We start from the raw sequence: 27,234 nt of genomic DNA on the forward strand, positions 1-27,234 counted from the left end.
CGGGCGATCCGCGGGTACCAACCGTCAACACCAGAGGGCTATGATGACGACAGTCTGCCTATCTCACTAGTGGTCGAAATATGGTGTCACGATACAAATACCGCACTTAGCGAGACTCCCTCTACGTCTAAGGCAGGGACTACCGGGCACAGCCTTACTGACGAGTCCACCAGTAGTCCCGGGACGAAACGCAAACTCTCTTTTCATCTGGCAGCGACAACACACATCCGCTACATTGGTGACCCCGACGTGATCTGTAGTTATAGAAGGAAAAATGATTAAGCAAAACGTTTCGGGTATGGCTGTGCTACCATTCCGAGTGCCTCCCATGAAGCCACAGAGGATCACCTTTTGGTTCTCTGTATTAGAGAGACAACTCGCGGCAGCAGGAATCGAGCGAGACTAACATAAAGCTACCTTCCTGCTAGGGTGCCTGGAATCAGAGTATCTGGATCGTGTAGAGGATGCTGGACTGGATTGTCGGTCGGTTGTCAATATGAACAAATCAAAGAAATGTTAATACGAAGTGTAGCCGAGTCCGACAGCGAGAGGGTTAAGCGTTTGGTAGAAAATGAGGTAATGGGCGACCGGAAGCCGTCGCAATTCTACCAAGACCTGAAGAGATTAGCCCGTCCATTCGCTTCGGAGCAATTCATCCTCACACTATGGAAAAACAGGCTACCCGATCGAATACGGAGAGTTTTGGCGGTGTTTGACGACACGAACCCAGAAAAAATAATCCAGGCTGCGGACAGAGTGGAGGAAGCCTGTTCTGGAAGTATTCGGCACGAGTCAGGCACGGCAGCTGTTAGTAAAACAGAGGTACAAGATACCGAAGCACCCGGTTCTACGAGCAATATTGAGAAACAACTGAAGCTATTACAAGCGAGAATTGACGCGTTTGATATTAGCGTTTGTCGGAGAACACGTTCGCAATCTCCGGGAAGACGTCGTCGTCGGTCGAGATCCCGAAACGGCCTCTGTTATTATCATGATTTATACCGAGAGAGGGCGCGAAAATGCAGATACCCGTGTCGCTGGAATCAGGGAAACGGGTCCAGTCGTCCGTAAACGCGGCGAACGGCTGTGTGGTAGGATCGGTATCAACAGGACGCCGACAGGTCGAGGCATTAACGCGGCGCAACACCTCCCGGGCGATCCGCGGGTACCAACCGCCAACACCAGAGGGCTACGACGACGACAGTCTGTTTATCTCGCTAGTGGTCGAAATATGGTGTCACGATATAAATACCGCACCTAGCGAGACTCCCTCTACGTCTAAGGCAGGGATTACCGGGCATAGCCTTACTGACGAGTCCACCGGTAGACCCGGGACGAAACGCAAACTCTCTTTTCATCTGGCAGCGACAACACACATCCGCTACAAATGCTTCAGTTACTTACCTGTAAAGAATGGAAGAAAATAGATCGCGCTATTGTCGCATGACTAGTGAATACATTATCGAAAATAATATCGCAGCGCAATCGCGACTCTGTGTCAGGTGGAAGCTGTACTCCATTCATAACAGCTTGCTTAGTCTAAATGCATCGTGACTCAAAACCAGAGTTGCTGTGAGTCTACGCAGCAAATAGTGATAAAAAATATTGAAACTGAATCGCACGATTAATCTTATTTAATTTTCCGCCATGGGTAGTGACGCTTGCACACAAAATATGTAAATTTTCGTCAATATTGTACCTCAATCCTTGAATATTGACCACATACGATCGATAATATTTGTCGACACTTGGCGTTTAGTATCATCGTCAGTGAGGATGAGAAATAAAATAAGTATATCGGGTACATAAACAAGAATCTGTATCCAAATCATTTATTTCTCATAGCCCGATGCAACAACGCCTGTCATCTATTATGCGTGGGTAATCTTGAAGATGAAAGATATATGAAATAATACGCATACATACATATATGTTTAAAAGGTATATCAGGTAGGGTAGGACAACCGAGTAGGGGATGATTCTATACGCAAATATAACTTTGTCGTATGAAGTTTTTTCGTATAACAATAACGAAGAAGTTTAGGTGATTCCACTTAGTTGTATCCATTGCTAGTATGTAAGAATTGATAAAAAATATTGTCTAGTAACAAATTGTGCGATAAAATTGTTCAGAAATAAACAAAATATAGAAATAATTTTGTAAGATTGTTTGCATTTTGGAAATTTGTACGCATCATGAAAGGAATAATAAAGAGAAGTCGCAAATATAAACCTCCGTTTTCCTTTTCTTAATTTTTTTTCCTTGCATGGTCGTGAATCAGGGTTACATCACATACATATAGACCGTCAGTTTATTCTTTAGTTAACAAAAGCATTTTTCACAATGAATATTTGCATTCACCATCATATATTTTTGCAATTAGACATTTCCATGTCCTACATATTGCTGAACAATTCAATCAGAATGTCTCTTAAGTCAAATTTTCCATATGGTCATCTATTATCGACTATACATGTTACTAAATATTAAATTATTTGTCATTAAAACATTTTGCATGATAAAAATAAATTTATTACATAGTTGAATACGGCAAACAAAAATACAACTAAAATCACATATCGAAACTTACATTACAAAGAATTCTTTTTAGAATTTTTTAAATCCTTTTCACTTACTAGCATATTCCCAAAAAATATTTCAAAGACATGCGTAACGAAATATCACTCTTGATTTTCCATTCACTTCTTCACAAACAACTTATTTTAAAACCTCCATATCCCATACCTTATCATCAAAAACACTAAATGTTTTACGATAAATGAAAATCTTATCACTTGCATTATGTCACAACCAATTTTTATCGTTTTGAACTGATACAGACTTCTAAAACACGTTATAAGTGTTTTCACGAGATGTTATCAGAAAGACTTTATAGAAAAAGATTTCAATATATATATATGTCGGAGAGGAAAGAACACCGGAGCCTCTGGAATGCTGGATAATCCCGCAACATTGTAACCTAGAGCCTACTATAGCTGTAATTAAACAATTGTAGTTATTCAACCTAATTGTAATTGTCCGAGATTTGTGATAGTGAGCTTGGGCTCGAGGCGACAGTCGGTCGCCAACGTGCCCGCGGTCAAGGGATGAACGCTTTGCCTAACAAAGGTGTGAAGTAATTCTATAGCTCTCCTTAAAAGAAATATCTCTGGCGACACACGACAGTAAACATTCCAACGGTCTCTGTCCCGTGGCCACACGCAGTTCCTATTCTTCGAGTAAGATGATTGCCAGATGTCGATGTGTCTCCACAGTACGTGATCAGCTAGCCCGAGGGCCGTTATAAACACTAATATCTAGTTACCTAAAGTCCTTCGAACAGATAAACAGTCTTTGTCTCAACTACGGGAAGATAGGGGAGATCTATTTCTTTCAACGAACGGCGTCTCCCACTAGCAACTTTCCCTCGAGGGCGGCTAGCATCTTTTCTAACCACCGATATGGAAATTGACCAATTAGCAGCAACGCCAATTTCCCTTATTCTCTGAACGAAGACTATCCTCGACGAATCCGATGATCTCGTGCCCTTAGACACACCCCGATATAGTTTTTCTCTGTGGCATCATCGCGACGAAAAGTCATTCTCTCGCGAGATCGTATTCGCGACTTACTTAGCGTCTGTACGCTCGGTGGGATATTCCCCGTTTAACAAAGAGTCCGACTTAGATTTTGTGAGCACGCTCATCTATCATCCCGTTGACCGCGGATTCGTTATCGAACCTAAGGCCATTGTCACTAGTGTCGCGAGTGCCTAATCGCCGTGATTGATTGCCAAGTCTGTAGTATCTATACTTGTGTTAATAAACCGTACCTTTGTTATAACATAACGATGGCTAATCCCAATGAAGATTTATCAAACGCCCACGACCCTATCCCCAATGTTAATCCGACATATATATATGTCTAGTGTAATCGATCAGCGCAAACATGGAGAACATATCTTTAATGTTTTTAAAAAATTAATTTCACAGGAGAAGTTGATGAAACATAGCTTTCAGTACTCTCTTGTGACGCGTCACTGTATCATCACTATCAAACGATCAGCGACCACCTCATGTATGAACGTTGCGCGATAACTTTTCTCGTTCACTATTTATTATTTTAACTGTGGTAGAATGGGTGCGTACAGAACGAACAGTGACATACAAGCGCTGGAAATCAAGCTGAAATAACAAGAATAGTTTTTCGTGCGCTACCACATAAAAACAGTTATGTAAATAGAAACAATTATGTGTATCGTTATGATGTCTAAAAATTATATATATCGGTGTTATGTATCGTTGTATGTCTAACAATAACTATTGTCTGAATTAAATTCCAGGTGGAAGATGTTCCATGAAATGAATTGACAATCGCTCAGGATATTGTAAATGTGAAAGTGCGATGAAATATTCGCACATAGTATTTATTGTATTAACTAAAGTAGTATCGTAACTTAAAATCGTCATCAATCATAAAATATCAGAAATAACTGACAACGCATAATTTTGCTTCATACTCATGCACCAATGAGTCGCACAAATCACAATTATCATGTACCTCTTTAAACAGCAAGCTGGGTAAATTAACTGCTATTTCTGGGACGTTATTCTTCAAAAAACAGGCGTACAAAAGTTCGGCGGTCTAACTCTATTTCTTCGAAATGAACACGGTCTCGTATCGTGTTCGAAATGGCGGTAATGTTTCTCATATATATTCTTGATGTTGACATTTCCATTTGTATAGGATCATTTTTCCTCGGGTGGAAAATCAAATAAAATTGGAAGAAAGGATATTTCGATGTAGTGTACACGACAAAAAATATTTTTGCAATGTAAAATCAAAGTATTGTCATATTTCTTTGCTTTTTAAAATACCTGTACGAATGTTCAAAAAAATAATTTGTCATTTGCATTTTATGCGCTAGATAACCAAGACATAGTATCCTTACATTAAAAACATTGCTGGGTCATCGGCAACCTCGAAAGACAATGGTATTCAGAGACGTACACTGCGATTATCCCGTCCGCGAGTTTACCAGATGAGTTCCTTTCTCTCGTTTCAAGTTAGACAAATGTGTCTATGGTGTTGCCAAGGCTACGTATTAGTGTACGATGTTTGTAAATATCGACTTAGGGAACGATTCGTGCTGCGTAATCCGAAAGGAAGTGCTTCGTAGAAGAAGAATGTATTTGTTGATGTATACATTTCTTTGTCTAGATCGTTAATCTGTAATTACGTAGAATCGTTAACTGCGTAGCTGCTTGTGCCATCGGCTCATGTGCCCCCCTCTCCCCCCACCACTTTGTAAGTTATTCGGCGAAACTAAGGTACCAGGAGTCATTTAGTCGTCTTATTTCGTACCGATAACGTGGATCGCGTTGCGTCAGGTTTGCAACGTATTGTAACGTATTGGCGGCGTCGGTCTTTTATTACTCCAATAATTTAATCCAATTAAATAATCACACGCGAAAGTAATAAAATTTTATCAAATAATTTTCTACGCGACGTTAGAGTTTTTGTTCGCCGATTATAATTTTAACGGTCGCGGTAATGTGATCCTATTTCATATTCTTTTGAATATTCTTTTTCGGTATTAGAGTCAGTGCATCACTCAAGAGGACAAAGCTTCTGCAGGAGCTCAAGAATGTAAGTAGTTTTACATATTGTATTTCAATTTGTTCTCATTATTATATTTTGTTTGAAATACTATTAATTATACAATAAAAATGATTGATAATTTAGAAAACTTAAATGCCCTCTTTAATTGAAATAAAGTCTTAAAATCTTAACATTAAAGTACAATAAAACTGTCTGATACGCATGAAAAATCATTGAATATTTTGTTCTCAAACTTTTATATTAGAGTTCCAATTTACATATTTATTAGAGTTTAGTCTTTATTGTTGTTAAAATTTCAAGTTTGTTATTATGTATTACCGATTTTAATATCTTATGTTTTGTTATAGACATATCACTGCTTCAACTTCATCTTCTTCAGGAGTGTTCTAACAGTGGCTCAAAAGCCAAGTATGTAAGTATTTTTACATGTCATACTTCAATTATGTCTATTTTGTATATTTTTCTTTGATCACTGTCAATGAAGAAATACGATTTGATTGAAAATTTGGAAGGATAGCATTTTCTGAGGTTATTCTTTCATTAATATAAAATAAGTGTTAAAAGTTTCATTAATGTAAAATAAGTGTTAAAGTTTTAATACCGAATTATAAAACAAATGACTAACATACTACAGATTATTTTAGATTTTACACTTTCATATTAGAGTTTCAGTTTTTATACTTATCAAATTTTATTAGAATTTCAATCTTTATTATTGCTAAAGTTAATAAACCTTCATTTTTCATTATCTCCAACTTTTCAAATAGTCAGCGATCACTCATCGTGTTTTGTTTTGTAACAGATTTTTCGTAACCTCCATTTCAACCATGGGCCTTTCAACGATTCCTGCCTGATGTTAATCTTCCTGACGCCATTCGCTGGGATAGGGCAGTATCGATGGTAACGTCCTCTGTTTCTCCGCTTCGAACGGTGAGTCGCATGCATTTCTGTTCCTCCGGTCACTCAACTATGTCGTAGAATAAAAGGTCCGAATCGGCATGGGTGACTGGTTGTATTACGTAGAATTCTTTGCGAGCATAGTGAACGAGAGTATCTTTTATACCCGTGAGTAGTAACGCTCTTTTTTTCAAATTTACTAGTTTAGAATAGGTCTTCTTGCACAGCGCGATTATAATAATTAGTTTTTTAATAATTAAATTAAACATATACACTTGAGAATATATTCGTGTTATTTATAAATATGCATGTTAATGTTCCGTATGAATATTTCCAAATGGCAAATATCTACACGAATATTCCTGTATAACATAAATATACTTAATATTTAGCAATGAATTGATCGTGACAATATTAACCCCTTAACCTACAACTACGGGAATAGCCCGTAGTACGATGATCGAACCAAACGTAAATATTACGGGCATTCTCGAACGTAAATCGTAGGTTAAGGGAATAAGTCACGTTCGTTTATTTCACTTCTCCTAGAATTTAAAATATCAGTTAAAATTCATTTTTTCCGTATAAGAATGTGTGAAATTTTACGTGCCAGAAGACACTCCGCGACAGGCAGATTTTTTAATCAAAGCAATAAGTTTGAACACTGCTTCTGCATTTTCGATTATGTGCTTCGACAAAGAGATTGCCTGAGATTATTTCTTTCTTAGTAATATATTTAGAGTCAGTTATTCCATTTGATTGAGCCTCAGTCTTTTTCGCTACCTTCCTTGCAATATTAAAATTTTGTTCTGGTTTATTAAATTAATAAAGTAGTGTTACTTAGTTATTATTAAATTAATAAAGTAGAGATAATCAGAATCGAAGTAGCAAAATATAAAATCAAAGAGCGTTAGTCCGATAAATAAAAATTACACAAATTAATCATCTTTTCAAATCAGGATTTTCAAGTTTAATCTTTTCCGTGCCCATTGTCATTCATTAGCCCAGGTGCTACTTGAACTGGAGAAAGACATTGGGCACGATGATCACATTTAATGTAATAATTTCTCAGCCACTGACTATGTGTTAGTGTATCGTCCACGACGTATTTTCCACATTGTGTGTGTGTGTGTGTGTGTGTTGTTAGTCCGTGGAATTGCGTCGCTTTTTCTCATTCGTTACAACTTCAAATATTAAAAATGTCGAGATATATATCCATTCAATTTACGTCTCGATGGAATCACAATTTCTGATAATATCATCCACACGATTAAGTGTAACCACGCTTTTAATATTGCCGTCAATTACAATTATAATTCCATGTTTACTTACATTTAAGTAGTATTGTGAAAAAAAGGCCTGTGGCGGCACTTGATAGCAAATACCATCACTCGACACTAATTAGTGGCGGACGACGGTAGCGCAGTGGTTAGCGCCTTAGGTTACGAACGTTCGGAACCGGGGTTCGAATCCCTGCGACCGGAGTCCGATTTTTCTTCCACGATACAAAAAAGAAGAAGAAAAGCGGCCGTAACCAGCAGCGACATCTACAGCCTAAACAGTCACGATACTACAATTTATTTTAACGATATCATTTCTTCAGATGTGTTTTATTACGATTTACGCAATGGTTACTAGCCTTCGTCAGTCGATTTCAGGAGAAAGGTACGCACCTTAGAGTGTGCATGCTGTGTGTTAAGATCGGGTATCGGAGGCGTCCCGGGACGTTCTCTGTAGTGTAGGCTCTTGCGCCCGGGTGTTATGTGTGAGAACCGTGGAGGTGGACCTCTGGTCGGTTAGATGCGTTTTCGAGTGACCAATCTGTTTCAGGGAATTTCATTCGAATAATCGTCGGTAAAACTGGCACGAATGAAACATATCATCGTCTCTGGCCTTGCTCGTCGATTTTTTGAATTTCGCGGTCGTGTTCGCGAGTGGTTTTTGATACGAACGTTAATATTGCTCGAGCATGCACGTGCGAACAGACAGCGACCGCTATATCGTCGTTGTTCATCCTTGGATCAGCTTCCGCGATTTATGTGTTTATTTCACCTTTGTACTTTATTTTTTGGTTTGCGACTTAGAACGTCCCGAGCTTAGATGTAAGTTTCAGCGGGCATTGCGCCCGAAGAAAGAAGATGCTATGTGCCGAAGAGGCCCGGCAAACTGATATAGAAGAGGGCAACTACCAATAACTCCCCATCCTCTGGATCATCCAGCGCATGGGAAGTCATTCTTGTTACTACTTTGTCACTATGCTCGCTTTTAGTATTTGTAGTAGTAGTAGTAGTAGTAGTTCTTTTTTTGGCCGATGAATGGGGTGGACGTAACGGGTTAAAACAAAACTAACCGGACGAGAATGTGCTCGGGGAAGCGAGCACACGCAATTGCAGTTACTTGGGCGATCATCCCAGTTCAAGTACATAATAGTTATATCGACAGTGAAACTATGTTGTTACCGTTGAATCGCCAAAATTTTAATGCAACTGGCCGAATCATCGGGTGCAACAAGAAATTTTTCAAAGTTCGACTGGGTGTTGTACGTGGAACGAACGAAAGACAAGTCTGTGTAGCACGGCTGATCGGACCTGACCGTCGGGTGCATGCTATTCCGTTCGATCTCTGGTCGTTATCATCAGTATTGATGCCTCCAAACTGGATTTACGTGCCAAGAATTTGAACGGTGGTTAAATTGGCAGCACCTGATTCCGATCTCGTCCTTCCTCGGACGAACAAGTTTAACCGTTTGATTTTACGAGATCCGTGTAATTCAAACCATCGCCAAATTATTGCAAAATAGAGATTGTAAGAGTAATGAAAGTAATACGAGATTTCATTGGATGGTTTGTGAAATATTATTATAATTGGTAAACGTCTGATAAACAGGAAATCGTACCTTTCGTACCGAGCGTCGTTTAAAACAGGCCGGAAGACCTGTTATTCTCTTTTTACGGATCTTTCCACGGGTCCAGCATAAATGTGTAACATGTTCGTTTATACGTTCAAGCGATCGATTAGCGTAATTTCTCGAGATCCATAATTAAATGGAGGCAAACGTTTACATTGCTGCGATAATTAACAGCCGATTCGTTGATCCTTGAAAAAGCTGTCGCAAGTGATAGCATTAACTGTGTCAATCCATGGGATACTTGGTGATGTTACGCTGCTACTAGCTTGTTGCGCGTCTATAATGCTTGACGTGATATATTACGTAGGATCGTACGCGTAACATAATTCAGTAAGCGCAAGTTATCGAAACTTCTTAGACGTAGGTGGTACTCGAAAGTCTGTTGCCCTCCTCGAATCGACGTGCTCGAAATTCTACTAGCGAAATCATTAGAGGAATTGCGTAGAATTGTTGATCTCTGTATCGCTCCTTTGCTCCAATGTTTTCAGGAAGATCAAACGTGTAAATTTCAACCGAATTTTGGTTTCTCTGCAGTAGGAAGCAGATATAACGCGTATGATTGGTGAGATTGATCGGTAAGACGGGGATGTTCGATTTGGAGTGATGTTATATTTCCTTGTTTAAAAAGGATTTTTATTCGTTTAATATGCAATATATTTCGGAGATATTTTTATATTTAAAAATTTCGAGATTTTATTTAATCGTATTATAGAAAAAACATACAAAAGAAAATATTGTAGTATCGTGGAAAGAGGACCTGTGATGGTGCTCGATAATGAATACCACCACTCGACACTAACTAGCGTCGGGCGACGGTAGCGCAGTGGTTAGCGCACAAAATAAAAAACATCTCCAACAACGACACAGCCAACATGTTTCCACAAATAAATCAAATCTTCAGGCCAAAAGGACAAAACCCCATCCCACCTCTCAAATTGCCCCCAGAAAAAGCTTCCCTCATCCAAGAAGCAGGTTTAACGACACGCAGCACCTCCAGAGACACCGAGGGCAACTTCATAATAGCCAAATCAACAGAAAAACTAAACATTATCGGCACCCACTTTTCCAAGACACGCACACAAAACGAACACATGGGCCGTGAACAACTAAACAGAATTATCACCGCCGAAACATACAAACTCAGAAATGAAATGGAACAAGACATAACGCTAAACAAAACAGTCAGCACATTCTCAAACGAAAACACCGCAGACAACCCCAAACAACCGGAACCAGAAATAAACTACTTCACAAACTACAATCAACTAAACAAAATATTCTCCAAACTAAACAACAAAAAATCCTCCGGCTTGGACGGCATCTCAAACATCCTACTCAAGCACCTACCGAACAAAATAAAATGGTACTACACAGTACTCTTCAACAATGCACTAAACAACACATATTTCCCCCAAAAATGGAAAAAAGCCAAACTGATAGCGATAACAAAAAAAGATAAAGACGGCTCATCACCCGCAAACCTACGACCCATAAGTCTCCTCCCCAACATAAGCAAGGTATTTGAAATAACCATAAACAACCCCCTCACCTCCTTCTACTTAAAAAATGACATAATCCCAGAAAATCAATTTGGCTTCCGACACAAACACTCCACAATTCACGCAATAAACAAACTTACGTCGGACATCTGCTGGGCGCTAAACGCAAAACAACGAGTAGCCGCCTGCCTAATAGACCTCGAAAAAGCTTTCGACACAGTCCGGATCCCAGGTCTCATATACAAATTAATCAAGAAAAACTTTCCCAAATACCTAATTAAAATAGTTTGGGACATGATCACAAGCAGAACATTCGTAATGACTGAAGGATCACACACATCCAGCAAAGAATTCTCCATAAAAAACGGTCTGCAACAAGGCACAGTAAACTCCCCGCTACTTTTCAATATTTACAATAGTGACTTACTAAACCTCTTTAATCTCAATACATCCACCCATAAACGCTCCATAGCCTTCGCAGATGACCTAATCATCTACGTAACAGGCCACAAAACCAAGACAATAAAAACAGAATTACAAGAACTCTTTGAAAAAATTAACGATTATTACAACACATGGAAGCTAAAAACAAACACAAGCAAATGCGAAACCATACTGTTTAGACCCAAGTCAAGCAAAATCGGTCCAATAGAAAGGGAACACTGCAGAGAATTTCAGCTTAGGGAAAAAGCAAACGAAGGGGAGCTCATACCGCATAAAAACTGCGTTAAATACCTAGGTATAAACATAGACGATAAACTAAGCTACAAGCAGCACATTCAAATCCAACTCTCCAAAGCCAGTAAAGCATTCTGGAGAATAAAAAGATTATTTTACTCTAAACATCTCAACAGTCAAGTAAAAATCCTGTGCTATCAAGCACTAATTAGACCTATTATAACATACGGCTGCCCAATCTGGTACAACATATCAGCCTCCCAAATGGAAAAAATTCGCAGATTCGAAAGAAAATGCATCAGAGCTTGCCTGAATACTTACAGATCCGAACACAGCGGATTCAAAAAATATGTTAAAAACAAAACAATATACGACCTAGCCAACATTCACCGCATAGACTGTCACATATTAAAAGTAACAAGAAACCACTTCGCGCAAGCTGCAAAGATTCAAGAAAACAGCCTAATCTTCAGTTGCCTACTCCCAAATGACTCATACTGTAATATCGGAATATATTAAAGGTATAGTTTTGTCCGATTAATTATAGTTTATTAATAATGGATTGAAATTACAGATATTAGTTAGACAGAAAACGATGTTTGATTAACTAAATACAACGCTCGTATTTACATCAAATAACTTGACAACTATTTGGTAACTCTCTCTCTCTCTCTCTCTCACTAGCAACTCTAACAACTCTACAACACTAACAGCTCAATTCTAACGACTCTATGCTTCGACGTCTCGATCAACTCTGCCCTTCGCAACACACTCGCTTTTCGACTCGCATACCCTGACCTCTCCGTCACCTCTCCTTGAAAACCCTAACCGTCTTTTGTTCTAACGCTGTTTATCGTTTTTCTCATACCTCTGTAAGAACTAGGTCACTTTAGTCACATAGGCGCTCTTAGATATAAACAAACCACAAAGGACGACGTACACGGTGTTTTTCTAGTTTCAGCCGATTTCCAATCGAAGCTATTTTACGATATTACAATACTACAAAAACACTCTGGCAACAGGCTACATCCCCCCAGAAGCGTTCATCTACCTAGACGAAAAAAACTACCTCCAAGATCAAAATAACATCCCAGTAATATACCACATAAAAAGAAAAATAGGAACCAAAACCATACTCTACGAAGAAAACTTAAACGGACAAACCGCAGACACTAGGTGGAGATACAACATGGCCCTCCCTCTGAAAGACACTAAAGACAAACACAGAAAAAACACAAAGAAATATTGGTGGATTCAAAATCCATAATAAAACAAGAGAGAAAACCAGTAAACCGACAGAACACATCTCTGACACCGCATAACACAGGTGTAATTGTAAATAATCTGTAAATATTGTAAATAAACCTATTTGACATCCCCCTCTCCCGCCCCCTCCCTATTATCCCCCCCCAAAGGCATACAGCGCCAAAATGTAAATTACCGATAAGTCCTGTTTTGCGACCAAGTTTCAGGACAAAAAAAATCAAGCAAGAACAAAATTACATAAAAGCTCCGCCCCCAGCGGCTTAAATCCAAAGAATAGATCTAAAATCACAAAAAATTGTAAAACACCGACACATAATATAGTATGGCTACGTCGTACCGTCGCGTATCGGTACTTTTGCCTAGCACACCATTACCAAAATTCACAGTTTATTATGAATACCAAAATGTAATAAAAATTGTATCCTTGGTTAAATAAACATCATTAAAAAAAAAAAAAAAAAAGCAGTGGTTAGCGTCTTAGGTTGCGAACGTTCGGGACCCGGGTTCGAATCCCGGCGACCGGAGTCCGATTTTTCTTCCACGATACAGAAATTAGACGAAAAGCGGCTGTACCTGGCAGCGCCATCTGCAGTTTAAAATGTGCGATACTACAAAATGGTGTCAGAAGTGGGATGTAGAGCGGGAAAACACGGTGCGCGAGAAGACGACGACGACGATGAGATTGGCTGATGGGGGACCGTTTAGACGTCAACGGTCCAGGAGATCGCGATCTCAATCAAGACGGGGCGGAGTTGAGGTGTCACTCCCTCCATTGATGAAGACGAGCCCCCAAGTTGTAATATCGGAATATATTAAAGGTATAGTTTTGTCCGATTAATTATAGTTTATTAATAATGGATTGAAAATACAGATATTAGTTAGACAGAAAAACGATGTTTGATTAACAGGAAAACTAAATACAACGCTCGTATTTATATCAAATAACTTGACAACTATTTGGTAACTCTCTCTCTCTTTCTCACTAGCAACTCTAACAACTCTACAACACTAACAACTCAATTCTAACGACTCTATGCTTCGACGTCTCGATCAACTCTGCCCCTCGCAACACACTCGCTTTTCGACTCGCATACTCTGACCTCTCCGTCACATCTCCTTGAAAACCGAAACCGTCTTTTGTTCTAACGCTGTTTATCGTTTTTCTCATACCTCTGCAAGAACTAGGTCACTTTAGTCACATAGGCGCTCTTAGATATAAACAAACCACAAAGGACGACGTACACGGTGTTTTTCTAATTTCAGCCGATTTCCAATCGAAGCTATTCTACGATAATACAATATAGAAGGTATATGAAATTTCCGCTTTTTAGTTTTCAAGCATTTGTATTAACCGAAGTATTTATTTTGGTAGATACTTATTTACATCTCGATGCTGCCATGTTTCAATGTGAGTATAAATATAGAAAAATTGTTAGGTAGATGATACATTTACACTGTACATGTGAATGTGTGTGTAAGCGTCAGAGGACGTCCAGGTCTCAGTTGAGACAAAAGATTGTTGGTAGCTGTTAGAAGAATCTAGAATAGTCTGTTGACAACAAGCGTGCGTGTACCATAAGAAGGTTATCGGGGTCTTAAGACTGTAATATATATGTATAGATGTTGTGTACGAATAAAGCAAACAATTTATTTTTCATTAACAAAAATATAAAATGTAAATTCATGAAAACACAAATAATTTACATATTTTTAAGAACTTTTTAAATTATTATTAATATGAGACTGAATTGAGCGCCGATATATGAATATTTCTTAAATATTGAGTGTGGTAGAGGCTCGTAGAGAATAAAATCCTAACCCGTATTTTTGTATATGTAGGGATCAGAGAATTATTGAGTGCGGCCAGTATATTGTGAAAACAGAACAAAGTGAGTACAACGAACAGAAAATTCTATGATAGATTTTTTCAAGCGAATGCTAGAAAGAAAGACTGTCAAAGAATACCACTACCAGGTAATATCTCTACATGCAGGAGCATTATTCGTTCATTTATTATTAGTAGATTGCGAATTTTTATACAAGTGCATATTTTTCATATTACATAGATTTTGCGTATTTTATATAAACGACATACGTAATGGAACCATCCTGAATTATCCTGTAAGTGAGCGGGAGGCCGCGGCGGCTTCTCCATGTCTCCCTGTTTGGGAGGACCGCCTCCGCGCCTCGATGTTCGCCTCCTCGTTGATCAGCTGGGATCGCCACTGGTCCCACGCATCCTCCTCGGCGGTTCCTAGGTCATTTGGGGCCGTCTGCTCGGTCGAGTTCTCTCCTAGATCCCATACCCTCATGTGGCTGTATTTCCTCTTGAGCGCCAGTGCCCGAAACTCCCACGGGCTGGACGCGGCCAGAACAGTCGGTGACGCGAAGGACACCATTCGGTATATCCCCTGACGATTCTGATGGCGGTTACCCTGTGCAGCCTCCTGAGGAACAGGATGCTGCGACGACACGCGATCGGATCGTCCGCCCATACCGGGACCCCATACATCACTCGGGACCGAACGAAGCCCCCGTAAAATCGGCGCACCACGGCTCCCGCCCCGCCGATGTTCGGCAGAGGGCACAAGGCATTGGCTGCCGCCGACACCTTCAGAGTCAGGGAGTCGAAGTGCGGCCCGAGCATCCACTGGCTGTCGATCATGAGACCTAGATAATTCATCCGCGATCCCACCTCGACAGCGTCTCCCACCATGCTTATGCTCAGACCGGGCAGAGGAGACCCTCGCCTGTTTTTGTCGTAGAACCAGATGGCCTCCGACATTGAGAATCGCCTCATGGCTACAACATGTGGAACCTCAAAGAGGCTCAATACTTCCAAGGTACCCCGTCGTAAGGATTTAAAATTATTATCGTTGAATTGACATAAGTCAATTTTAATGAATAATTCATAAATAATTAACTATTGATATGTACAATTTATATTAAGTAAGTAAATAAATAGAATAAATAAATAAATAAATAATAATAAAAAATAATAGAATTATTATATTAGAATTAGAATATAAAATAATAGAATTTCCCATCTCTATAGAGCTCCTCAAGACGTTCAAAATAATTGTTTTAATCTCGTTTTTGTTGAATCCAAGCTCATACAGTGTTTCCTTTGTTTTGGTTGGAATAGCCCCTCTGCTACCAAGCACAACGGGCAATATTGCTCCCTCCTCCTGACCATATATAGACTTTAAATGGCTCAAGCATGGGAGGTATTTGTTGACCTTTCCCTTATAAGCTCTTTGGAGGTAATATCTGTTCTCATAGCGGACTGTGACGTCGACTATGAGAATCCGTTCCTCGTTTTTAACGACGAGGTCCGGCTTATATGGATTACCTTCTACGTTAATAGTAGGCTCGACAAACACCTCGCTTAGTTTCTTGAGTTTCTTCGCCAGGAACATCTTGGCTTCGTCATTCCTCTTGATTCTGAGGCCCTTAGTAAATTGGCATAACCCTAGGACATGTCCTAAGGTCTCCGGTTAGGCATGGCACCTCCTGCACGTTACATCTATGTCTTTTTTGGTTCGTGCTAAGGTGGTCTTGGTGCCAAAGGTGTTGGTTCGGAATCGTAAGGCATCGATAAACCTCGAAGGTTTCAATAAATTGTGCTGTTTTAGCCACACGTTGCCAAGCTTTTCTTTTGCGAAGTCGGCCACTCCTTGTCCCTGACTTCTAAGCTCAGCCCATTGTTTCACATGTTCACCTTTAAGTCTTTTGCTGGTTTTTTCAGTGTCCTCTAAAGGGGCCGGCCAATTAATCGTCAGAGAGTTGGCAATTTTCTTTAGCTTCCTATCTGTGTCCTCGCCGATCAAACTTGCTGCCGCTGGGTCTATCGATCTTTTTATCTTAAGAGCGCTCCTTAGGGTACCGAGTTTTACAATGTGTTCAAACCTCGGTGTATTTTCGACCAATCGCGGGGAGATGCAATCGCGAGGAAACACGTCAACGGGAGTCGTAAATTCCCGTTGCGATTATAATAATCGACACCACGAGTTGATCGATTCCCTGATTTTCGTTAAGATAATAGGGGTGGTTAAGTTAGTATAACACTGTGATTCACAGGGTTATAAGGTTTTCATTTCGAACAGTTGAGTTACGCCGTTTCCAACACTTATGAGGTACACTGTTGAGTATGTATACGTTAAGTAAATGACTGATTTAAGGAGAGTAACCCGTTAATGACATGTTGACCTTTCTAGCGTTGTAGAAAAAGTAAGGTACAGCGACGATGCTGTGTCGGAGGAAAGTTAGCGATGGGTGTGTCTAGCGCACGGGACGATCGGATTTGTTCATGACATTCTTGGTCAGGAAAGTGAGGGCAGTATACATAGCTTCTGATTGGATAAACGAAGGTTGGTGGACTAGAAAGAGTCTTAGCCGCCCTCGATAGAAAGTTGCTAGTGGGAAGCATCGTACGTGAGAAAAACTAACTTTCCCGTGTCAAGCCGTAGTAGACAATACTCTAGAAAACGATTTAGAAAAACGATATTTGTCCGGTCTGAAGGACCTTAGCTAGCGAATTCCTGAGATTTACGATGGGTCCTTAAGACTATTGAGTGTACGAAGTAAGGATGAGCGGACATCTGGTTCCCGTCTGGCCCGCGGTGTGTGATCTTGTCTAGGTAGAGTGTCGCCCGACGTAACACTCGGTAACCCTAGACTTCCATAATTTTTAGGAGCGTAGGAGAATTCGGTGGCGGTAGATGGTACTAGGTGTAAACTACGAGGTGTAAACGACTACGAGAAGCCGTTCCTCGTTTTTCACTACGAGGCCCGGTTTATATAGATTCTCTCCAATTTTGATAGAAGGCTCGACATACACTTCGTTCCTGTCCCGAAGCTTTTCGACGAGGAGAGCTTTAACCTCGTCATTCCTTTTTATTCTTAAGCCCTTCGTATGTTGGCAAAGCCCCAAAATGTGTCCTAGGGTCTCGGGCTGGGCATGACACCTCCTGCACGTTGTATTTATCTTTTTATCCGCTTTTGCTAGAGCTACTCTTGTGCGAAAGGTATTAGTTCTTAACCTTAAGGCGTTGATAAAGCGAGACGGCCTCAACAGGTGGTATTCTTTGAGCCACACGTTGCCAAGTTTCTCTCTTGCGAAGTCTGCCACCCCGTGGTCTTGACTCCGCAAGTCGGCCCATTGTTTTATATACTCATTTTTCAATCTCTTTTTGGCCTTTTCAATGTCCGCGGGAGTGGCGGGCCAATTAATCCTCAAGGAGTTGCGATCCTTTTGAGTTTCAATTCTGTGCTTATTCATTAAGCTAGATGCTGCTGGATCTAATGAATCTTTGATTTTAATTCCGTTCTTAAGGATACCGAGTTTCACTAGGTGTTCAAATCTCGGTAACCCTAGTCCACAATTATTTTTGGGCGTGTAGAAGAAACCAGCCTCCGTCGGAGGTGTTAAATGAAGAATAGCTTTGGCCTCTTGCCTGATTTCACTTTCCAAAAGTTTTAAAACTCCCTCGCTAGGTGGATTGATCAATAAGTTAAATATATAGCGAGGGAATATATATTTTTGCAGAAGCTCCATTTTCTGGCCTGGCTTTAATGACAACTTTCTCACTCTCTTAATTGTGCCTAGTATTTCTGGCACAATAATGCCACATTGCAGGCCTTTCCATGGTCCAATTTTTGCGCCGAGATATCTGAAGGTTTCCTCGGGTGCGATGTTCGGTAGCCTTTTATTATTAATTTCTATCTCTGGATCCCTTTCGTGCCAGGTGTCCTTCTTTGAGACCACCTGGAATGTTTGGCTTTTCCCTTCAGAGATACTCATCCCGAGGCCCTCCAAGTATTTTTGGACTATCGATAATTGTTTTTGAGCTTCTTTGCCATTCTTTCGCAATAGGAGAATGTCATCAGCAAAGGCCAAAATGGGGATTTCATAGTTTTCGTTTATCTTGATCTGTTCGATGGTTTCCAGTGTTGCTTCCAGCAGCGGTTCTAAGCATAGGTTGAAAAGTAGTGGTGATAGGGGATCGCTTTGTTTAACGCCCCTGAGGATTTTAATATCAATCGTCTTGCGCTCTTTTACTTTCCACTTATCCACATGGTGAAGACTAAGGTGCGCATTCAGGTCTGTCAGTGTCATAAAGTAGAGGTAAACTTCCCTCTTATCCATATGTTTCAGGACACCGTCTCCTGGTGGATTTATCAACAGGTGGTAAATGAAGCGAGGGAAAATATATTTAGTTAATAATTCAATCTTCTGGCATGGTTTTAAGGAGAGCTTGCGGACTCTCCTCACCATGCTCAGAATTTCAGGCACAACTATGCCACAGTGGACGCATTTTCAAGGTCCCAATCTTTGCGCCCAGATACCTGAATGCTTCTTCTGGGTTTATTTATGGTATTTTCTTAGCGCCAATTTGTACTTTTGGATCTTTGACGAACCAGGTGTCCTTCTTGGTTACCACCTGGAACGTTTGGCTTTTACCGACTGATATTCTCATACCCAGGCTCTCCAGGTATCTGTGGAGGTCGTCCATTCGACACTGTGCTTCCCTCTAATCTTCACCAAGCAAGACGATGTCATCAGCAAAGGCCAGCACAGGAATCTTATGTCTTTCATTTATATTTATGCCACCGGTCTTCATATTGATTATTTATATCAGCGGCTTAAAGCATAGATTAAATAGCAGCGATGATAACGGATCACCCTGCTTAACTCCCTGAGGATTTCAACCTCGACCTCTATATTGTATTTCGTTTTAATAATCGTTTTACAATTTCGATACATTTCAATAATTATGTCAATTATAGGGGTCGGCAAGGTCTCGCCAGACAAGGTCTGATTGCCGAATGTGGTATGGTGTCGAAGGATTTCGAGATGTTCACAATTGTGAACTCCTCGCCTCGATGTTTTTTACAATGATCTAAAGCTGCGTTCATTAATTCTATATTTATTTTGCACACGCTTTCTTATGTAAACGTTTCAAAGAAGATAGCAGTGTGTTGAACCATAGTTGTCTGTATACATCCTGTCAATGAAGCGGTAAAATAATATAACCATCCCTTACTAAGGACATCGAGAGCAAGTTTACGTTTCATTTTATCGAAAGAATCTGACCGTATATGTTTTTCTGGTAATTTTTAAATTTCTGCATATTTTTTTTTTAAATTCTACAGTCGGACTAAATCGGACCAAGAAATTAAGGATCCATTATTTGGAAAATCATTTTTAAATAAATTATTCCGAATACTCTTGAATAGATGTAAAAAATTGAGGAGAAAATTAACTTTCTGGCCATTCGTTATAAAAGGTTTTTGAATAGAAAAAATTAGATACGAATAATTTAGCTATCTTTTAGATTTTTAAGATATGCGTTCTACAGGTATCATGATTATTATTATATCAATCATTGACTTACTTATAATGCCTATCGTTGCATTATGGCTGATACTTCAGTTCATAAGCCATAAGTTCAGTCTTTTTTCTTAATTCATTAAAAAATTGTGCGAGTATTAATACATATCTATAATATATGTTAATAGTATCATGTCCAAAATATTATTCATGACTGAAACATTTAAATGTTACTGTTTTGTCGACCATTCGCGGAGATTGGTTTCGAGGTGGCAATTAGTCGCCGAACGTAGCCACGGTCACGGGATGGACGTTTTGCCTAACGGAGGTCTGGAGTGGTTGTATGTAGGATAGGTCTTCTTGCACAGCGCGACTATATCAATTAGTTTTTTAATAATTAAATTAAACATATACACTTGAAAATATATTCGTGTTATTTATAAATATGTATGTTAATGTTCCGTATGAATATTTTCAAATGGCAAAAATCTACACGAATATTCCTGTATAACATAAATATACTTAATATTTAGCAATGAATTGATCGTGACAATATTAACCCCTTAACCTACAACTACGGGAATAGCCCGTAGTACGATGATCGAACCAAACGTAAATATTACGGGCATAGCTCGTAGTACGATGATCGGACCAAACGTAAATATTACGGGTATTCTCGAACGTAAATCGTAGGTTAAGGGGATAAGGCACGTTCGTTTATTTCACTTCTCCTAGAATTTAAAATATCAGTTAATCAAAGCAATAATTTTGAACACTGCTTCTGCATTTTCGATTATGTGCTTCGACAAAGAGATTGCCTGAGATTATTTCTTTCTTAGTAATATATTTAGAGTCAGTTATTCCATTTGATTGAGCCTCAGTCTTTTTCGCTACCTTCTTTGCAATATTAAAATTTTGTTCTGGTTTATTAAATTAATAAAGTAGAGTTACTTAGTTATTATTAAATTAATAAAGTAGAGATGACCAGAATCGAAGTAGCAAAATATAAAATCAAAGAGCGTTAGTCCGTTAAATAAAAATTACACAAACTAATCATCTTTTCAGATCAGGATTTTCAAGTTTAATCTTTTCCGTGCCCATTGTCAGGACCTGATTCATTAGCCCAGGTGCTACCTGAACTGGAGAAAGACATTGCGCACGATGATCACATTTCATGTAATAATTTCTCAGCCACTGACTATGTTTTAGTGTATCGTCCACGATGTATTTTCCACATTGTGTGTGTGTGTGTGTGTGTGCGTGTGTGTTGTTAGGCCGTGGAATTGCGTCGCTTTTTCTCAATCGTTACAACTTCAAATATTAAAAATGTCGAGATATATATCCATTCAATTTACGTCTCGATGCAATCACAATTTCTGATAATATCATCCACACGATTAAGTGTAACCACGCTTTTAATATTGCCGTCAATTACAATTATAATTCCAAGTTTACTTACATTTATTTTAACGATATCATTTCCTCAGACGTGTTTTATCACGTTTTACGCAATGGTCACTAGCCTTCGCTAGTCGATTTCAGGAAAAAGGTACGTACCTTAGAATGTGCATGTTGTGTGTTAAGCTCGGGTGTCGGAAGCACCCCGGGACGTTCTCGGTAGTGTAGGCTCTTGCGCCCGGGTTTTATGTGCGAGAATCGTGGAGGTGGACCTGTGGTCGGCTAGACGCGTTTTCGAGTGACCAACCTGTTTCAGGGAATTTCATTTCAATAATCGACGGTAAAGCTGGTACGAATGGAACATGTCATCGTCTCTGGCTTTGCCCGTCGATTTTTTTAATTTTGCGGTCGTGATCGCGAGTGGTTTTCGAAACGAACGTTAATATTGCTCGATCATGTATATGCGAACGGACAGCGATCGCTATATGATCGTTGTTCATCCATGTGCACTTGGATCAGCTTCCGCGATTTATGTTTTTATTTCACCTTTGTACTTTATTTTTTGGTTTGCTATTTAAAATGTCTCGAGCTTAGATGTAAGTTTCAGCGGGCATTGCCCCCGAAGGAAGAGGAGGCTATGAGCCGAAGAGACCCGGCAAACTGCCATAGAAGAGAACAACTACCAATGACTCCTCATCCTCTGGATCATCCAGGGCATGGGAAGTCATTCTTGTTACTACTTTGTCACTATGCTCGCTATTAGTATTTGTAGTAGTAGTAGTAGTAGTAGTAGTAGTAGTAGTAGTAGTAGTAGTAGTAGTAGTAGTAGTAGTAGTAGTAGTAGTAGTAGTAGTAGTAGTAGTAGTTCTTTTTTTGGCCGATGAAAGGGATGGACGTAACGGGTTAAAACACAAACTACCCGGACGAGAATGGGTGGAGACAGCTCGGGGAAACGCCGCATCGTTTTTCGTTAATAGAAGCGAGCATACGCAATCGCAGTTACTTGGGCGATCACCCCAGTTCAAGTACATAATAGTTATATCGACAGTAAAACTATGTCGTTACCGTAATTTTAAAAAAAGTTATTCTGTTTTAAGGCGTGACGGAATGTTAATAAGGGTAACCGTACGTAATTACTTTCATTGCTGTAATCATTATTATGTAATGGGGAACCCCGATATTTGGAAAAAGAGCGTCCAATATCATTTTTTAAAGCATTGTCCGCTTTTAATGGAAATAAAATAATCGTTTTTTTCAGTGTTATTTTATTCTACATTAAAAATGAAGTTTGTGTAGCATCGGTTTTTACAGGATTTTCATAAATATCGCGATTCTATAAACGTAAAGAAATTCTATCTTTGAATATATCAAAACGGTATTGCAAATAACTGTTCGATTGTTGAAAGAAATTATTCTGAATAGCAAGATCTTGACTTAAAAATAGCCTCTTGTCTTTGGACGTGCGTGTCATAAAACGACCTAGGAAAATTCTCACAATTTTTATTCTTCCACTGATACTTGATACTGATACTTGTCCACTGTATAAGTAGAATTTATCTGACTGAATCTCAGTCCAAGTGGAACTGCCCTTATATACTTCTTTCCGTACCTCTCTGTACCCCTCGGATCAATCTTTGTTTTTAAGGAGAGCTATATAACTACTCCATACCTCTGTCAGGTACACGTCCCTCCCGTGATCATGGTTACGTTCAGCGACCTGTTATGTCACTTCGAGCCCAAGCGCACTGTCATAGATCTCGGGCACCCATATACGAATTAGATCATAAACAACTATTTCTTAGTTTTATTATTTAAGTACAGCTATAATAAGAAGTCTGGGCTAAAGTATTGGGGACCTTCTCAAACATTCCAAAAGAAAGGCCTGATGTCCTTTTATCTCCGAACATATATTTATCCTTAAAAGAATTCCACAATTAGTAGTACAAATTTTGCAATATCTGTGAAATCCTTAAATACTGAAATTTTTATGAAATTATCTTATTGTTGGCACAAAGTTTGCGTCGAATTGATTTTCCATTTTGAGATTTCAATACAAATATTAAACAAGCTTCTTTCTTCAATCCGTTTCGTTATTCGAAACAATATCAGTCACTTACAATTGTTAATTTGTCAAATAAGAACCAGGCTACGTTGATATTCTCTTAATCGTGTTTCTCAATTGTGATAAGTTTAGTTAAGCTGATAAAGCTTCATTGCTTTTGACATATTATAGCATGACTGTTTTATTCTCACGTTTCCTTCAATTTTATCATCGAAATAGAAGAACGATGTTGCGGATAGTTTCTCATCAAAGTGACTATCGAATTTGTTCACAAGTGATCTTGATTTCGGCGATACGCTTATATGTTTTCTATCGATTCTACCTTCGTTTCGTAAACGTTGTTATCGGTCCCTTAAACAGACCCTAACGAGCTGAACTGCGATATTTGCTATACCTTTGCAGAAACTAGACGTAAAATGGAAACTGTGGCCGAATGCTAATACTAGTATAGTCATACCGATATAGGTATTGACAGTTGAATTTTCGATTATCGATATTATCAATATGTACGTTCTGGTATTAATCATATTTCTGATATTCTTGCTTATATTTCAAATTTTCTTGAATTATATTTTATTTCTAGTACTTATTAATTATTTTTTTTATAATTTACATATTATTTCTCTAAATGTTGGTATTAAATACTTTATTTTTATTAATAATATTTAACCATCAAAGCAACCCACGCGGAATATTTCATACTTTGAGATTAATTACGTGACTTTGATCTCTACCACTCGAAATCGCTTACCAAGAGGTTCACGATACATCTTTGAACCTCTTACGCTGCGAAGAAAACAAGGTCATACCTCAGAAGTTCGATTCGAGTCAATCTAAATCGGACAACTGGAGCAACGAATTTATATTCCGGAAACCGTATTATCGACTTCTGATCACGATCCTCGATCGCGGAGCTGTTAACAACCTCGATGAATTCGAGAACAAAAGTTACCTCTGTCTTTCTCTCTCTAAGATTTCGAGCAAGCGGAGCTCATAAATGAATAACATCGAACTGAAAGATCGCGCGACGATCCACTAGCGTGTGTGCATTGTTCATGAGAGCCGGGCCAGGGATCAGGAATGAAACGATCAAACGAACATTGATTTTACTTCGATATTCATACGATAATAATTTCCTCTCGTATCGACGACTGTTGCCATTGTTGATTTTCTGGATCGACCCTGTCGATACAATGAAATTTCAGTAAAAGCCGATCTTAAGTATTTGGATACGTTACTACGTTAATTTGAATCGAATACTCTGCACTGTTTCTGTTTTTTTAATTATTTTATTATAAATCAGTTAACTCACTCGTATCATATGTGTCTTACATGTAAAATACTAAATATAAAGTAAAATTTATTAGAGTTTTGCGATAATCGTGACGAGAAGTGGCCCAATTTGGTCAACCTACTTAGCAAATAAGCAATTGCAGAACGGGTTAAGTAATCGTTTACAAGCCGAAATCGTTCTGTGGTGACTGAGATGAGCTAAAACGCTGATTTCGGTACATTAAGGCGTTCGTTGGGTATACGCGAGCTCTGTGCCAGCAGCTTTCAAATCTGAATAATGTTTTATTTCTTGTTGTATCGGTAGTAAACGGTTTCGTGATATATGTGGCGTTATGATTGTTGGCACATCGTGCAAAAGTGTATGTAGCGTCGGTGATATTTAATTTATCTGTGGCATTTAATCAGTTTACACACGTATATAAGCGGTTGATCGCTGCAACTTCTCTCGTTCCGCTCCAGCCTTCCTGAATCTTATTTGATGCGGAAGGAACGTGACGAGAGGTCACGCCGAGCAACACCACGTCGTCAGAGAAAGCCAGGACAGGAATTTTTCTATTTACGTTAACATTTATGCCACTGGTCTTCTTTTCGACCAATTCCAGCAGCGGCTCCAAGCACAAGTTAAAGAGCAATGGCGATAGGGGGTCACCCTGCTTGACTCCCCTGAGAATCTTGATCTCAACCCCCATATTATTTTTCGACTTAATGCTTATATTAATACCTTTGCACATGTTTTTTTTATCAACTCAACTATGGGGGCCGGCACTCCCTTCCTCGCCAGGCAAGGTTCAATAGCCGAGTGGGGCACCGTATCGAAGGCTTTGGAGATATCCACAATAGTGAATGTCCCCCCCCCCTTCTCTTTCTTACTATAATCCAAGGCAGCGCTCAACAGATCTATGTTAATTTTACAACCGCTCTCGGCGGTGAATCCTTTCTGCCTTGGATTTAATACAATGCCCCTCCTTATCCTCCCGTCAATAATGGAGGAGAAAATAAGAGCCGAGAATGGGACCTATTGTTATAGGCCTCCAATTCTCGACCAGGCTGCTGGGCTTGTTTGCTTTAGGAATTAACGTTGTTAACGAAATATAGCATAATATATTAAATAGCTTTGAAAAGTTGGTAGGCAGGCCAGGAATCAGAAGGTGTTCTTTTTGAAAGCCATCTGGTCCTGCCGCAGCCTTCTTCCTTATTTTCTTTATTTTCTCCGCCACATCCACTTCAGCAATCGGCGGGAAGATCTCGCATAAGGACAGCTCGGAGGCTCTATCTCCTGGGACCGGGGCCTTGGTAGGTCCTGTTTGGCACCATAAATCCTGGTAGAGCCTCCTTACTTCCGCGGCTTCAGGTGGTTCCCTGGCCGGCTGGAGGAAGGCCTGATCATTATTCACTACTGCATCAGCCAACCTCCTAGGATTTTCCAGGAACAATTCCTGGCAACGCGCGTATGAGTATCTCTTTTTGGCATTTCTCCTTTTTTTTCTTACTTTGGTGACCAATCCTTTTTGTCTCTTTAACATCGTGTACACTTCTTTTATCTTTATTAATATTATCAATAGCTCCATAGAGCGTTTGTACGAATTCGTTAATACCACTCTCAAGGGCTTCAATATTTCCATTGAGAGCGACCCAGATGTTCGTCAACCGAATGTGGATCCACCTTAAAACAGGTGGCACCTCGGTTTGTGTCTCTATGGCCGGCTCCAATTGGAGCTTCCATTCGTCAATATCCCCGCTGATTCCAGGCTCTTCGAAATGCGCAATGCCTGGATCAACGGGATCACGCCCTCCCTCTGTCGCCTGGGTGGCCTCCCGAGAGCTGTCCTCACCAAGTAATCTCATTTTCTTTCTTTGATATTTAATTTGATCAATCGTTTTGGTGGTGAGGACCTCGCTGATCATTTTATTTGGATGCCTGTGATCCTTGTAGGTTTCACAGAGCTCCCTCAGGAGGGCCAACTACTGAAACGTCCATTTCTTGTCTGGGGGGTCCGTTCCCCTTCTTTTGACGTTTCTAACGGCAGAGTGCGCATGCCGCTCGTGGGTAGACAGCCCTCTTTGCGTCGCAAAGCTCATGGGGCAGGCCTCACATTTGTAAGGGCCTTCAGGTCTTTCGCTCCGGCTACTGCAATGGGGCAGATGGCATCTAGCCCCATGAAGCTTCGAGAAGCCTTTCCCACATTCACTGCACCTTCATTGGATGCGGACTGTCACGTGATGCTGCTCGAAGTGCCTGCCCAAGTCCGTCGGTGATAGAAAGAAGAGGCGAGTTCC

The 27,234-nt window shown here is 39.8% G+C and overlaps 1 long non-coding RNA gene across 2 annotated transcripts in view; it reads left to right on the top strand.

Moving 5' to 3' along the window:
• The first annotated feature begins 5,304 nt into the window (after nt 1-5,304).
• LOC138183818 (uncharacterized) overlaps nt 5,305-27,234 on the top strand; it is a 411,340-nt gene continuing 389,410 nt past the window's right edge. The window contains exons 1-2 of one of the 2 annotated variants that reach the window (XR_011174171.1): nt 5,305-5,650; nt 5,971-6,035. This is a non-coding gene — a long non-coding RNA (uncharacterized LOC138183818). The remainder of the gene's footprint in view (nt 5,651-5,970; nt 6,036-27,234) is intronic. The other variant, XR_011174170.1, reaches the window with a different exon arrangement.

Source organism: Bombus flavifrons, chromosome 10 (genome assembly GCF_040668555.2).
Source record: "Bombus flavifrons isolate JBK064 chromosome 10, iyBomFlav1_principal, whole genome shotgun sequence".
Classification (NCBI taxonomy): domain Eukaryota; kingdom Metazoa; phylum Arthropoda; class Insecta; order Hymenoptera; family Apidae; genus Bombus; species Bombus flavifrons.